Genomic DNA, 16,553 nt, shown 5'->3' on the forward strand with positions numbered 1-16,553 from the left:
TATTATTATTATTATTATATAATTATTTTTTTAGTTGTTTCCATATAATAATATAAGCAATTCTATTCAAAGCTACCGGAGTTACACACAAGATATTTGTCAAGTAAAATGTTATTTCATTTTAGTATCAGTAATTTTCTAGATTTGTACCACTGAAATGAAGTTAATTAATAATAAGGTTCATGTAGGTACATTTAGTTAGTTTAATGTTTTAATTAAGAAAATCTTACATCGTTTGATATTTTAATTTTTGTCTTGATGGAAGAAAATAACATTAACACAGAGAGAAAGAGTCAGTTTCGTAACGATTGAGCCGCGAGAAATTCTTTACTGTCGAATATATGAGTAAAAAAAAAAGTTCAAGCTTAATTTACAGTTGGACCACGTATGTTATTTGTTTTTTTTTTCGTTCTATGAAGGAATTTCTTTGTTTATCTCAAGATAAAAATCAAGATTATTGAGAAAAACCCGCATTAGCCTTTCCATCGTAATATCTCATTTATATACCTGTTTCCTGGCTTGATCGGCTAGATTTTTGGAACTCCCCAGCGTGTCCCCGAAAATGAATTTTCCGAATGGAAGCCTGTCCGTAACACGTGCGTAACTTAGGTTAGGTCAGGTGGGGAGATATTATAAAAGTTAGCTTACTATAATGTTGAAAAGCTTGTGTGCTCAACGGTACGTTACTGTCTGGTTGTACCATTATCAAGGATAGACTCGGATTTCAGTTACTTTCATTGTGTATAGCCGACATATCGACAGGTTGAGAAACTGCGGATCGCGCGTACTTGTGATTTGTGTCTGTGATAAAGTTCGTTAGTTAGGGGTGAGTGATTTTAATAATTTTAAGTGGATTGAAAATGATGATAAAAGAGAGCGTTTTAGATATAAGTAAAAATATGTTTGATAAAATTTAATTAACATATTTAAAGGTGAAAAAAGTCTGAAAAAGTTTTGCAAAAGATTTTATTTGATTTAAATATTTGAACTGGAAAAAAATTGTAATGCCTCAATTGTAATTTTGAACAAATGGCAAAAAAGTGCCGATTCGAATTTAATGCAGTTTTCAAAAATGTGTGATATTTATATTTCTTTAACCGAAAATGTGTAGTCAAATTCGAAACATGACAATCATTAAGAAATTAAAAACTGATTTTGAAAATTATTTATTTTATGCGTTTTACACTACCAGTTACGAATTCCAAACTAGCAAAATCATATTTAATTTTGAGGTAGTTCCCATACAGCTTAATTAATTATTTAAAATTATTCCTTTATGAAAAAGAAGTCAGGAATATGTTTTTCCTATTTTATTATTATATAAAATGGATAAACAATATTAAAATGCAACATAACTAAATAGATGGTCACAGATTCCATAGAATTTCTTTTTCTTGTTCTAAAAGATTTCCTTTCCCTGATTTTGGTGTTACTTTTCAACTAAAATAAGTTGCTCCTTTTTCCTATGAAGAAATCTATCAAAAACACTGCGTTCCGATGTGTTGCGACTGGAATCTTAACATCCAAAATGAAATCATATTGCACAATATTCTGCGATTCAGAGAAACTAGTGCGTTTACAAACTTTATAGCCCCTATATAACTTCTCAATGCGTTTCAACCTGCATTAATAGGTGCGGCATATTTACGTTCAAAAGTGAAGTACTACTTTGCTTCTATCAAAATATTTTCAAGTGTTTGTATATTTGCATTTATATTATATAACATAGTCATCTGACCTCTAACATCTTTAATGTTTACTATGACACTACTTGAAAGTAAATATACTACTCACAGAAGGAAGTACGCGTCCCAATCGTTATTCATATGTCAGTATGAATTATGAAAAATATATCACTATGTTGCAGGACGCATAAGAACTGCTAAAGAAAGGACCAGGCTAAGTAAGGATAACAAGATTTTGTTGTGCGAAACTCATGTTAAAACCATCATCTCACCGCTTACCTCGATACAGACTGTTAAGTTGACCAGAAAACAAGAATTTTAAAAATTATATAAAATAAATAATTTGTATATTCGATTAGATCAAACCACATCATAAATAAATAACACCTGTGTCTAGGAGACGGTGGTATTTTTGACAATAATTTTTATACAATAAAATATTGGTATTCATGTTTGGACTTACCTGCTTTTTAATTTTTTTTTAACACGTGCAAAACCAAATTAATAAATTTAAATTTGTATAAAAAGGCAATACGAAATTTAAAGTTGATTGGAATAAAGAATCTTTTAAACTATCTTTCTGCGAATATTTTAAATATGACAGTATTCAACAAAGTTTAATGGCGTGTTGAAAATTTTGAGGACATACCTACCACACTAACAAATAATGCGCAGAATTGGATACAATCAGACGTACCTTATTGATAAATTATACAAAATTTTATTTGGAAAACAACAAAATTATTGTTCTGAAATTGAATTGGAATTCAAATTACGTTTTACAATCAGAAACATTTCTACAGAGTGTGTTTAAAAATATATTGAATAATGATTATCATTGTTCTGCTCTGTTGAAATCTTAAAAAAAGAGGGAAATATCTTCAAAAATGAACACTTTTACTTTTGAATATATTGCGAAAAAAATAATGCAAAAATTGTTGCCTTCGTGTTTTCAAAAGTAACCAAAAATGCCACAAATAAATGACTACATACAATATTTGAAATGGCGTGTGAGAAAAAATAAATTGAACTACGTCCACCACATAATATGATATTTATAACATACGTTTGTGAGCAATAAAAAATTAGGGTAACATGCCAAATTTGCACAAAATCGCTTCAGGCGATTTTCTTTATCTTAAAAAAAATCGAACTTTAACAGTAATCTATAGGATTTTTTCTTTGACGTGTGACATAGAACCTGCCAGTAAAATACGGTCAAATAGTTTAATTAAACTATAGTTGGCGTCTCCGGAAATTTTTATATAAAAGTAGCAAAGCCGGTTGCACACTAAAAGCAGTACTCCTTGCTACCACAGCACTGCTCCCGGTGTGATGCCGAGGCCGGCTTAATAACTTGAGCAATTCTCATCGATAGAAAACTAATTTGCAAATAATATCTGTCACTGCAGGTTTTTAAAGTATGAGATTATAATATTATTAAACACAAAAATGTATATTGTTTGTAGTTAGACATTTTGTTTTATTTATATTTTGTAACCTTGAGCAGAAACGTGCAAGCGTATCGGAAAAGGAACGAAATTATGACTTATGTAATTAAAGAGATTGAAATATAAACAATTAATTAATAATAATGTTAATGTTAATAATGTTACATATCAATTAATCAATGAAACACATGATGTCCACAATACGCGGAATCGTTTTGTTGTGTGATTTTCATATTTATTCTAATTGTTAGAGGTACTACTTTTCAATTTTTAATGATTTAATTTTTATTTCAATAAATTCATATTTTTTATATCCACGCTTCTATATTTTGGTGAAGGCGCCTCATATTCTTCTATTTTATTTTACTAAAAAAAATTCAGTTGTAACCTCGGCAATAATATTTTAAATGTCAGAACAGCACGTGAATAATTTCCACCTTATACAGGGTGACCAAATGAAAACGAAACAGAGCCATTTTCAGGAACTGCGTCAAGATTGTAGAAAAACGCTCAGACCCGTCGATTTTAGATTAAAGGGGGACATTCTTTGCTGGTATTTTTGACTCCGCCACTTTCACCCCCAAGCAAGGGTAAGCATCACCCCAAAATATTTAAATGGCATTTGGGGTTAAGTAATATTTCTTTTCTTGAAAAAAATTTAAATTATGTTTACTTGCTTACTTACAACTTAGTTAATTAAATGTTCAAACTGATGACCGCCCGCTTCCATACAAGAATAAATATTTTGTTCGAAACATTCGCGCACATTCCGAAGCATTTCCGTAGTGATTCGATGGCATTCCTCGACGATTCTTTGACGCAAATCTTCCAGCGACGCTGGCTGTGTTTTATAGATTTTACTTTTTAGGTATCCCCACAAAAAGAAATCAAGGGGCGATAAATCCGATCATCGTGGAGGCCACTCAATGCTGCCTCTTTTCCCAAACCAATTCCATAGAAAAGGTTGGTCCAAATACTGACGGACAATTAACGCATAATGCGGAGGAGCACCGTCCTGTTGAAAAATCAAATGATCTTCATCATACTCTGGAACATTTTCAATAATATCAGTCAAGGCAGGGTCAATAGCGTCTTCCAGTAATTGCAAATACATTTGGCCAGTCAAATTACCAGGTAGAAAAAAAGGACCCACCAGCCGGTCACCGAAAATTCCAGCCGTACATTTAATTTTTCCGGTTGCTGTGTGTATGCACCTCGTGAAAAACTCTTGGGTTTGAATCAGACCAATAGCGGCAATTGTGACGATTTACCGTCCCGTTCAAGAAAAAACTGCATTCATCAGAAAAACAGATGTTAAAAAGGAACTGTGGATCGTTCCCTGCTCACTCACTCATTATTTCACAAAATTGCAAACGGCGGTCATAATCATCCGCATGAAGTTCTTGGACTAAATGTATTTTGTATGGATGGAATTTATTCTTCTTCTAAATGGTTTCTATGCTAGTTCGATTCATCCCAGACACAGATGCCAGTTGCCTCGTACTTAACGTAGGATCGAGATGAACTTGTCCCAAAACTGCTGTTTTTCAGTTTCTCGTTTTTTATTGACTACGTTCCCTGTCTCTTGAAATTTTTTTACTAACTCTAGAACTCCTGACATGTCGATCTTGATGTTCATTAAATAGCTGAGCTGTTCTATTCGCACATTTATTGTTCATAAAGTAAAGCGAAATGATATCTGCCCTTTCCGCAATGGAATAAACCTAGTATTTAATTTTCAAAAACACAATTAAATAAACTACCAACCAACGCTTCCAAATAATACTAGAAAATAATTTGAAATCCACTAATTTTACGTTCATTGTGTGTGTATAGCATTAATTTCTGTTTTTTACAATTGTGTTTTTTTTTACGAAAGTGATAACAAATGGCCAAAAACCATTGTAACGCTAGAAATACTAAATTTATACATACCATTGGTGTACTTAACTCGAATGACTGACATTTTTACAGTTACTAATTGCTTGTACATAAATTTCAACTTTGAAATAAAAATATTAATAATATAATAACATAATATATAATACAATAACAATAAAATAATATAAATTAAAAGTATAAGATTAAGTATAAGTTATTAATAAGTATTTGGCGGAATTATAAAATTTAAAGTCTGTTGTAAAGAGAATTGTAAGAGCTTTCAAAAGAAATATTACTCAACCCCAATGCCATTTAAATATTTTGGGGTGATGCTTACCCTTGCTTGGGGGTGAAAGTGGCGGAGTCAAAAATACCAGCAAAGAATGTCCCCCTTTAATCTAAAATCGACGGGTCTGAGCGTTTTTCTACAATCTTGACGCAGTTCCTGAAAATGGCTCTGTTTCGTTTTCATTTGGCCACCCTGTATGTGTTCCAAGTACAAATACTCGTAAATTCATATCTTAGTATTTTATTTTAAGGAAATCCCCTCCTTTTTTTAGGTTTACGTGTTATTTTTATAAATTGCACATAATTATTACCTAAAATTCGTCATTTGTAAGCTGTTATCTTAAAAATTATGGAAATAACGTTTTAAGTACTGTTCAATGAACACTGAAATTCCAAAGAGTTCCTAAATTATATAAAAGTGAAGTGAATTCTTTAAAAATGTTCGTCGCAAAGCTAATTGATATTTAAGTACACATACAAACATTACACGTTTAGACATTGTTGATAAAATAAATAAATTATTTTATATTCCTCTAAGTAAAGATTAGCAATTTTTAGTACATTTTTTCGGTTGAGCCGTTACCTGAAAGTTATAGGGCCCCTATATGGCCTTCCGTATAAAATTAAATACCAGATTGAGGTAAATAATACAACAACAATAATAAAATTTGTTACTAAATCTAGACATAGCTAATTTTACCTGGTGATAAATTTCTTCCAAATAAGAAAAAAGTTCCTATAAACATAAGTCGGCAAACGTTGAGACTTCGAGGTACAGGGTGCCCAAGAAAACGGTTGTCTGTATACCCGGTTGGAAAATCCACATGACATGAGAGTAACAAAGCAAAGAAATCCGTGCGATAGACAAGGATGGCTATATTGAAGACGTTTCATAATCTGAATAGTCACTCCCACTTCTAACCCGAAACAGCCTTTAGCTTGGAAATTTGTATTTTTTTTTAAATAAGAGGTTTTTTATTTAAAATTTCTCATTTTCGTGTATAGACTTTCCGATCCCAATTGAAGAACCAAGAGGTTGGCAGTATGTATCAGGATCGGTCGCTGACGCAGCAACTCGGCACTGAAATATTTGAAAAACTTGTTCCCATATCTATTTAGCGATACCCATATACAGGTCTGGTCGAAATAAACGTGGAGGTGGTAGAAATGTATACGCCCAGTTGAAGGATGCGCGTGGGGGCAAACGGCGCATAACACAGCTGCACTGGGCGACTGGTTAATAAATCTCAATTGTTGACAAATTGCCTAGCAGTACAGTGCAGCAATGCGGAATTTGGTGTGGTGCAGGTAATTTTAATTTATTATAGGCACCTTCTATTAATCATTCATATTACAATTGCGAAAGGGAGAAATAAGAGAGATATTTTGTTTACTAATATTATTACAACATGGCATTTTGGAGATCTTTTGAAATGGAACAAACGAAATTTTCCATCAATATAATAAAATTGTTTGAGGACATAAACAATTAAAATATGTTGTTGGCCAAATGAACATATAAGAAAACTTTTTCAGGGATGCCCATGAAACTCATAAAATTTTATTGCTAGGCGTTTTTATACATGTTCAACTGACTTTGGAAAGTCTATACTTACATTGAATTTTTTGACCTCTACTTTTGCTACTGTTTTTATTCTGTGTAGATCTATGTCACTAAGGAAAGCTTTCAGAGCATTTTGTATAACCTGCTTTGTTTTTCGATTTTTACTCGCTCAAATACATCTAATTTTGTTATGGAATTATATAATTTATATTATTTATAATTTCATAATGTCATATTGACTATGCATGGGTATAATAATTATAGAGTTGCGTTTCTTTTGCCTACATGAGCGTGCTTATATTTATCTATAACCACATTTTTAAATAATTAAAAACATTACCTACAATCTATCATTAATACTAACATAAACATAATTATATTGTTATACGTATCAGTAGAGATACCAAAAATATTTTGATAGTTAAGTAGTTACTAGTGTTTTAATCATATTTACTATCAACTTTCAAATTTTAAGCATAGAATCAAATAAAATTAAACTACCATTTATCTGGAAAAATACCAAAAATATGTAACAACTAAATACGTATTGCAGATATTTTGTCCATGATCTATTGTCATTTCGAGAAAATTAAAATTCAAATAATGTATAATATCCATATGTGTATTTGGCTATTTTGCCATCTGAGCAACTATTTTGCCCACTGATAGCAAAGTGATATAGTGATATACAGGCTGAACAGATTTTTAAAATATCGTATTTAATTTGCTGCACCCTCTATGCGGGCAAAAAAAATTGTCATTGAAGCAGGCTGTGGCTACAAAAAATTGTTTATTTTTTCCTCTTTCATGCGATATACTACATGTTGCCTGTATCTTTTATATTTATTACATTTTTTATAATTTTGGTATGAAAAATGTAAACAGAGGGTGCAGCAATACGATATTTTAAAAATCTGTTTACACTAGGTGAAAGACATCAATTTTGCCATACAATTTTATTAAAATAAGTTTTCTCTATCTCTTAAAATAAAAAAGTTAAACGACCCTAAACTTTCGTTACCTTTCCGGGTTTTTCATGATTTCTCATAAAGTTGGCCATGGATCTCAAATTTGTTTACGAGCATAGAGGCCTCAAAAATACAACAAAAAACATATAAAGATTTTTGACGTGCGTCGTATATTAAGCGAGATTCATAGGCCCTCAGTGGCCCTCTTATAGTAGACAGCCTGTATAGTGAATTTTTATTTATCTGCTTGTTGATTGTGAGATTCACGGTTAGGCGAAAAAATTTTCACAGAAACAACCTTTAACTGATTCTTTAATTGATTTTTTAATTTTTCACCTAGGTACCCAAAACAGATAAAAAACTAAAATATGCCGCTAATAAATAATTTTAGACTAATACTACTACATTGGCACGAACCTGGTTGTAATTATATGACTGATTTTATACATATGTTTCTTTGGTACAAGGATCTAAAAAGAGCAGTTCAAGTACGGACATATTTTATTGCTTGCTACTGAATAAAATTGTGTCTAAGAATACCAGTTTTTCTACGTCAGATGCAATAAAGAGTTGATTGTGATTGTACCGAAAGAAGCAAACGTTGATTACCTTCACAAACACTCGAGAAGAAAAAGAAATAAAAATTAATGAAACATTATTCTTTTAAATATCTGTGACAAGTGTTGGTGTAAGATATCGATATTACTTCAAGTGCCTTAAAATAAAAATGCAAATGTTCACTAGCTTACGGTAGTTTCTTAATTAAATTTATAAGGATAATTGCCTCTGTAATTTTTGGGTCACTAACAGAATATGCAATTAATGACGTGAAATTATTTTATCGGAAAAGGTCAATTCCGGTAAATCTTTAAAGATTTGTCATCGGACCAAAATATAAAAGAAAATAATATGAAAGGAATGATTTCATAATGGGACAGCATGCACAAAGAGTTTTGTCTGGGGATCAAAACTGTACCTAAAGGTCACACTATTCCAGTGGAATTAAAGCATAAAACCTGAAGACTTAAAAAAATCATTAGTAGACAGTTTATTGCACTTTATGATCGGTAAAGGTATGTAGAATGATAATGTCAAAAAATTTACTCGAAAGTAGTGACGTTAAGTTGGCAAATTGCAAATAAGTTGCAAATTTACGTGTTTTTTCACTTTTTTTTTACTGCCCACGAAAATCTAGATGACATTTCCGAATATTAGTTATTTTATGTTGTAGATAGTTAAAGTATCTACAATTTAAGGTACATAGATTACATACATAATTTTAGAAGTTAATATTGGATATATAGGTTCTAATTGATCCAAAGAAATGTATCGAAAAAGAAAAATCTCAAAAAGTTGAAATTAAATAGCTTTTTACAACTAACAAAGTAGGATGTGCAAAACAGCTCTATAAACAAATTGTCCCAGAGTCAGGCAAAAGCCGCTCGGGAATTCGCACTTTTTGCATAAAATAGAGCTTATTTTAACGGTAATTTAAAAAGAAAGAGAAATCACCTACGCCTTTTTGTTCCCAAGATAACTTTTTTAATTCGTACAAGCGAAACGATGCCTTAATTCTATGTGCAAGTCATGTTAATAACAATTTAAAAATTCTTAACATATACTGCTAATAAGAGCAAGTTGGAAAATATTAATAAATTAAGGCATTTTAAATATCCTTATTATATAATTGTCCCTACCACTTATCAGTTTAATATAGTGTTACAGTTAATTCAATTACATGTTAAATGTGTGAGAAATTATATTTTATATTATAATGAAATGTGAATTGATTGGTATATTACAAATTATTCCCTAGAGAAACATATTTAACCTCTAATTTTCGTTTCCTTCCAGTTTTAACAAGCTTACAGGATGAATCAATTATATTGTTTTACAAACAAAGAAAAAAAATCCTAAAAATATACCTTCTTCTTTTGCAATACGCACTTTATTATTTTTTACTACATTTGAAAGATATTAAGCAAATTCAAACAAACTGAAAACACGTTTTCAAACATTATTCTTGATATTACGACCTAACCCCACAAACAAGATTCCTAACTGTAGAAATATTAAGTCTACTTTTGTTTTTCTTTAACCTAACTTAACATAACCTAATCTAACCTAACCTAGATTTCTGGCATCGAAGAACATTGTTTGACTTCATTTGAAATTATTTACAAAATTTTTCATTGTATGTAGTAATATGTTTAGATTACTCATGTGTTATTGACTACCTGAAGTTATTGTGAAATGTGGCAAATGCGGTTGTTTCTTACTGAGAATATGTATTACGAGCAATCCTTCATTTCTACAGAAATAAATTCCGTTAGAGGTTACTGAATTTTATGGGCAATTTGAATTTGTATCTAAATTAGAATGCGTTTCAAAAAAGTAATAAAATTTAATATTTTAAAGCATGCTTCAAATAAAACAAGGCATGTTATTTCCTAACTTTCTTCTGTCATCTTCATTAAAACGTCACGTAATTCAAATTCTCGTCTGTAATAGTACATGTCTTATCTCCCTCTTTTTGTGTCAATGAATGTTCGGCAGAGTCCTTCAAAGGTCCAAGGATATAATAATGAAAAGAAACAAAATTAGGGCTGTGCAAACACCGTCGAAAAAAGCAGTTCATTTAAAACTTTGTGGCGATAATCAAATAAACAAACAGTAGTAATCTATGTATATTATGCTAGTAAGCGGCACTACGCGTTGTAGTAACATAAATAGTCTAAATACATTATGTGGTCAAGTCGTGTGCCGCTCTATGCTTACAATATACAATGCTGCAGATTTCCATAAAACACATGCCATATATTCGACCGACCAAAGCGTCAAATTTACTTACACATGTACAAATAACAATGAAATGCACAGCTAAAGTCCCTCAGCAAAAAACCTGGATTGTTCGCCGGCATGCCAGACCGACAGGACAGGCATTAGAAGTATCGAATAAATTGATCGATGTGAAGTTTCTGATCAGAGGCAGACATGTATGTACAATAACGCGGATAATGGGATTCCTAAATTGTGAAATAGTTGATGCTTCGCAACCGTTAATAAAAGTAGCATCTATTATAAACTTCGACTATTTTAGATATGCGCCTGTGACCTCGATAAATGTTGCACGGTCAATTTCGTTTTTAAATGGGTATTTACCGATCGCCAGAGACGATTAACTGCGGAACACTTAGGACTACTGATAATTATTTTCTACAAGTGCTTTCCTTATGAGTTAGAAATTATTATTTTGTTAACTTTTACTGGTATTTATTTTACGTACTATACCTATAAATTTTATGGTAAGTTCCATGTGAAGCGTTTAGAAAAATAGACACTGCCCATTTTTGTTTCACACTATTATGGAAATTCTTACATATCCCTATAATGTAAAGAGTGCCACGGTTTTGTCACTGTTTGAATAAAATTACATAGAAAAGAACCCGGCCTACAGAGCTCATCTATTGTCAAATAGTGTCAAAATCTCTCTCTTCCTTTTAAATACTCGAGGAACGTCTTCTATGAAATAATACATTTTTTTTTGCAAAACCCACTTACTAGTTACTGACTCTAGTTCAATGAAGATACAGCAGAATTGAATATATAGTATAAATTTTCTATGCCTATGAGTCCCAAACTATGATTCAAATTAAACATTCCTAGGGAAAGTCTGTCTTTACGCTCCAAGAAAAATAGTAAACAAATTTATGCTTAATCACCATAAATAATTCATAAGCAAGACAGGTGAACTTAAAATGAAGATAAATCTTCAGTGTTTGTTATATATTATAGGATACTTGAAGTAGACACATGTTACAGTGCAATTTTTATCAGAACTTTGGGCATTTCGAAATGAAAACATATTAGATTTCTATGATTTGGTGTTATAGGTAGAACCCTTCATTTTTTTGCTAGGTGTCTTATTTTGATCGAAATATATTGTGAAAAAAATAGTCAAAAGTTATTTTATGAAACTGTGTTACACTGAAAAAGCAGGCTAATGAAAAAATGCCCTGATTAAATCCCGCACATTACTTAATTAACGTTGGAAAACAAATTGTTTTAATTCTCAAAATTGGGAATGACGCTTCTTTTTGAAATATCTGCTTTCATAGATATACTATATTTATTCTATTATTATTCACTTTAGATATTTTATTCTATTATTCACATTCATTTATTACTTATTCACTCATTTACATTCATTCAACAGAGATCGATGTACCCGGAGTAATTTGATATACGCCTTTCGTAGTTTAATAAAATAATTGCAGAACCTTTTTAATTTTATTTTAATATTATTATTTTTTTCCTGTTGCGGCTAAAATTTTAGAGATCCTTTTCGGCCTTTTCCCCTGGTGAATACTACAACTTTTATTTGAAAAGTTCTTTTATATTACGAATAATTTCGAAGATATTAAGCTGTTAAACAATAAAATATTTGAACACATAGGTAAATTGGTTCGCGTCTACCGTCATATCGAGAGTCGTCTTCTGAAAATAAAACATTCGTGGGATTCTGGAAATAAATATACAGCAATGATTCAGCGATAATCGATAATCAGCTTTAAATTCCATGTCCTAATGAACCTTGAACACACGAACATTAATGATATTCTCTTTTCGTGGACAAAATACCGCTTGCTTTTTTTTAATAAAAGAATTTTAACCTTTGTTTCCGTACAGACCTTTACATTTACAACGAGGCGTACTAGATTTTTTTATCTTCTTAATTGTACAAGTACGGCACATCCTTGTTTAGCGTTAGTTTTATTTTATACTTTAAATTCGACAAGTACGTCATATGTAAATTTGAGATTAGATGATATTTACAGAATTAGGTAATACTGAGAAGGTGTAGTAGCTAGACGCCGTATTTCTTTAAAAAGAAAAATATTCAATTATTGATTACTAGTGTAAGTAAAAACATTTCACTTTTGAATGTACCGATATAAAAATACATTACGCTAAATTTTGAAAATATTTCTAGCAAATGTGAACTAACTGAATCTACAGGGTGTTCCTTAATGGTATGCGAATATTCAGCTTCATCCGTGAACAGAATATGTGATTCAAATTGCGGATGTTGCGAAACATTATGAAGATACCACTGACAAAAGGTCGCACGATTTGGAAAATCTCTAGGAAATAATGCCTGTACTCTTAAAATGTGGTACGGATATAAGAAAAAATTCTCTAAAATTCTTCAAACAATGTGGTTAAAATAATTTTATTTCGGAAAAAACCATTGGCGTACTATTCTTTTCTCTAAGAATATCAAAATCAGTGCTCGTACGTACGCCACTGTTAGAGCGAAAAATTATGTTTGTATTGAAAAACATGCGCCTTTATTAACTATTACTACGTATTAAATATCATTGAAATATTTCAAGCGGTTTCGAAATTAATTAATATCCTTCTTTTTCTTAAAATTTTAACAACGGAACATTTTTGGACCATAGTTTATAAAGCAAACTATCGTTAGTTATAAATATTCGGATATTATTAAGGAACGCCCTGTATAACAAATAAAAACAATGTGCCATTATAATGGTTGAAGATAAAGGGTATCCAAAATTCACGCAAATGATAGAAAATACAGGCTTTTAATTAAAAATTGTACATTTTTTATTGATTTGTAAAGTATTTTTGAAGAAGAATAGTTTGATGAAAATAAGTCTCATTGCTGAAGATGACTTTATTCCAAAAATCAGTATCCACTTAATGTTGTTCCATAACTCTCTTATTTCTGCCTAATCAGTAGGCTTCAGACCTTGAGTCATCTAAACTTTGTAAGCATGAAGATGTAAACGTTTCGTGTGGATACGCTGTAGAGAACATCTCGAAATGTTCAATTCTTGACTACGATGCCGAATTGATATGTCTGAACTCTCATAACACTCTGACGAACTACTTCGAGGTTCTGTGTTGAACGACTTGTTCAAGAACGGATAGACTGTTTAAGATCAGTAATTGATCCAGTCTCCCTGAATTTTTCAAATAGTCTCTTTACTCAATATTCCGACCATATTTTTTACGAAAATTGGGAACTATCCCAAACTTTCATTATTTTTAAAATATTGGTCAACAATGAAAACGAGTTATTCTTACATTCTGCATTTTTAATAACCCTGAACTGTCACGCTGTCTTTTTTTCGTTGACAACACTTTACCGCACAATTGGCGCAAAATTCAAAAATGAAGGAAAATGTTTCAATTTTTCCTAGTTTCTTATATTTTATGACACACTGACAGACTGTAGAAAAAATTAGGCTTAACGAAAATAAGTATTTAAATATTTCTGTGACATTTAACATAGTTCTTTAATCAATTTTACTTTGTGCCGGTATAAACTAATGACACGAAACAAGAACATGGTTTCCCTGTAGTATTCTATACAAAAAAATCCACATACAAAAACCTGGATCAAAATCTAGCCACAACCTCCCAGTTTGAGACGCCCCTGACTACAATTTAGAAATTTCTTGACCATTAGAATCAAAATATAAAACACAGGACGTTGCTGAAATAAGTGCGTCACTTGAAATGGTAACGGGGGATATGAAAATAATCAATTTTTATTAAGCAATCGCTGGTCTAAAATCTCAAGTATCAACAATTGTTACACAAAACTTAGGTCGACTCTGCATCGCTCCACTTAATTGATCAACTGTTTACAATGCAGCAACTAAGTCAAGTTCATTGTGGCTATAAGCATGGCGTGAACGCAGATATATCTTGCTTGCTCTCGTCGACTGTAGATTGATTTACGTGGTTATATTTCAAAATGCGTTAATCAAATCAAAATTCAGCGGATATATTATTAATGTACATCAGAGGTTGTGAATATGACTAAAATGTGACTTGTCATTTGTATGTTAATCGTTACCTCCAAAGACAACTACTGAATTCAAGTAAGTACAGTGCAAAATGCTGTTCAAAGATTGCAGGACACTCATACAGTTAATCTAACGTATGAAGGTCGTGAACAAGAAATATCGTAGTGTGTCTTAAATAGGGGAAAAAACCTACCTTGTCGAGGAAAACCTGAGCCGCAATATCCACGATATTGTACGTGAAGTGGTTGTTTCCAATACTACTGTTCGGCATGTGTTGCGAGAGCAGTTACTGTACCCTTATTGTGTAGGATCGAATTTTATAGTTTACTTCGACAGCAAATGGTACAACAACAAAATTATACAAACACCTTCACTGTACCCTTCACAGACGTATTCTCCTTTATGAGAATAACATTCATTATTGGTGTTACGTTCCATATTTTCAGCGACGATTTTCAGTGTGGTATGGGGCTAGTGTGACTACTTGTTTAGTTGCATAGAAGTACAAGCATGGTTATGCACCCCTCCATATGTTTATCGAACTGTTTATGATTTTTTACACGCTAGTTTTCCAACTAGATGGATAGGATCCAATAGATCTCTGCATTGATCAGCGCAAACTCCCGACCGAGTGAATCCTCTAGTTTTGTTTGGCGACGTATCAAATAAAGTGTGTCCTCTATTACGTCGTCGAAGAAATGCACTTATTTCAGAAACGCCCTGTATATCCAGTTTAACAAATAACCTTCAGGGGTGTGAATGTGAATTTAAAGGATCGTTACTACCTTTAGGAGCCGTTTATTTTGTTGTATGTACATATAAATGTTTTCTCTTATATTTAGAAATCATAGTAGTTATACTATATTTAGATATTTAACAGTATACATCCAATTTAGCATCTTTTATTGTTTTGATAGATAATAAAAACTTTAGCGCAGTGAAAATAATCTCATTAATTTAAACAAAGGAAGAAAGTTTTGGTTCCACTGGATGAATTAACATTTCTTATTGATGAAACCAAGATTTTTTTGCTGTTCATCATTACACAACCCAACATGCGTAGAGTAAAGTACTCGGATGATGCTTTAAGCTTCAACAGTACCAATTAAATACAAGTGAAAATCATCAACCACGATAGAAAACGCTTAGCTATGTGATATTTTAAAGTAAATTGCCCGTTAAGTTATATAATATTTGCAACTGCACTTAAACTGGGTCGGTGTTCCAGTTCACATTGCAGACGATGGAAATGGAAAGTGTTATATGCTTAAGCAGAGATTAATACAGTTTGTTTGTATACATTCTACTTACCTTGTGACCGCTGTTTAAATCTCGCTTGACACTAAAGTTTTGTGAAGTTGTTTAAAAATTGGTTCTATTATATCTAGTTTTTTACTTGTCTTTAAAGATTCAAATTAATTAGAAATTTTCCCAAATTCTCATCAAATTAAGTCATTCATGCAGGGTGGGCCATTAGTGTGAGAAAATAAAATAACTCCCTTGTTATTCATAATACAGAAAAAAAGTTTATATAAATGTTGTACAGAATCAAAAATCTAAAACATACAGGGCGATGAGTAAAAACTGGACAGGCCAAATATTACATTTTTTAAATGGACCACCCTGTAATTTTAGTGCGGGGTTGTCAAGTTATGTAGAAAATTCTTCGAATTTTGGAAAAACATGACCTCGAAGAAGTATTAAGTTTCAACTATTGACACTTGGAGCAAAAATATTTGACAGAGATTTAGGCAAATGTTAGGCAAAGACTCCTATTTTAGTTAATATCGATATTTTATACAGGGCATTTTTTATAATACGATCATTTTTAGAAAGTTCAAACATTTTCCAAAATTTTTCAAATGGATCACCCT

General features: G+C 31.5%; 1 protein-coding gene across 1 annotated transcript in view; it reads left to right on the forward strand.

The window, feature by feature from the left end:
• The first annotated feature begins 676 nt into the window (after positions 1-676).
• Positions 677-16,553, forward strand: part of LOC108905754 (elongation of very long chain fatty acids protein AAEL008004-like) — a 65,374-nt gene continuing 49,497 nt past the window's right edge. Inside the window, exon 1 of the mRNA XM_018708763.1 lies at positions 677-826. The gene's annotated coding sequence lies outside the window, so the exon portion shown is untranslated. The remainder of the gene's footprint in view (positions 827-16,553) is intronic.

Source organism: Anoplophora glabripennis, unplaced genomic scaffold (genome assembly GCF_000390285.2).
Source record: "Anoplophora glabripennis isolate ALB-LARVAE unplaced genomic scaffold, Agla_2.0 scaffold181, whole genome shotgun sequence".
Classification (NCBI taxonomy): Eukaryota; Metazoa; Arthropoda; class Insecta; order Coleoptera; family Cerambycidae; genus Anoplophora; species Anoplophora glabripennis.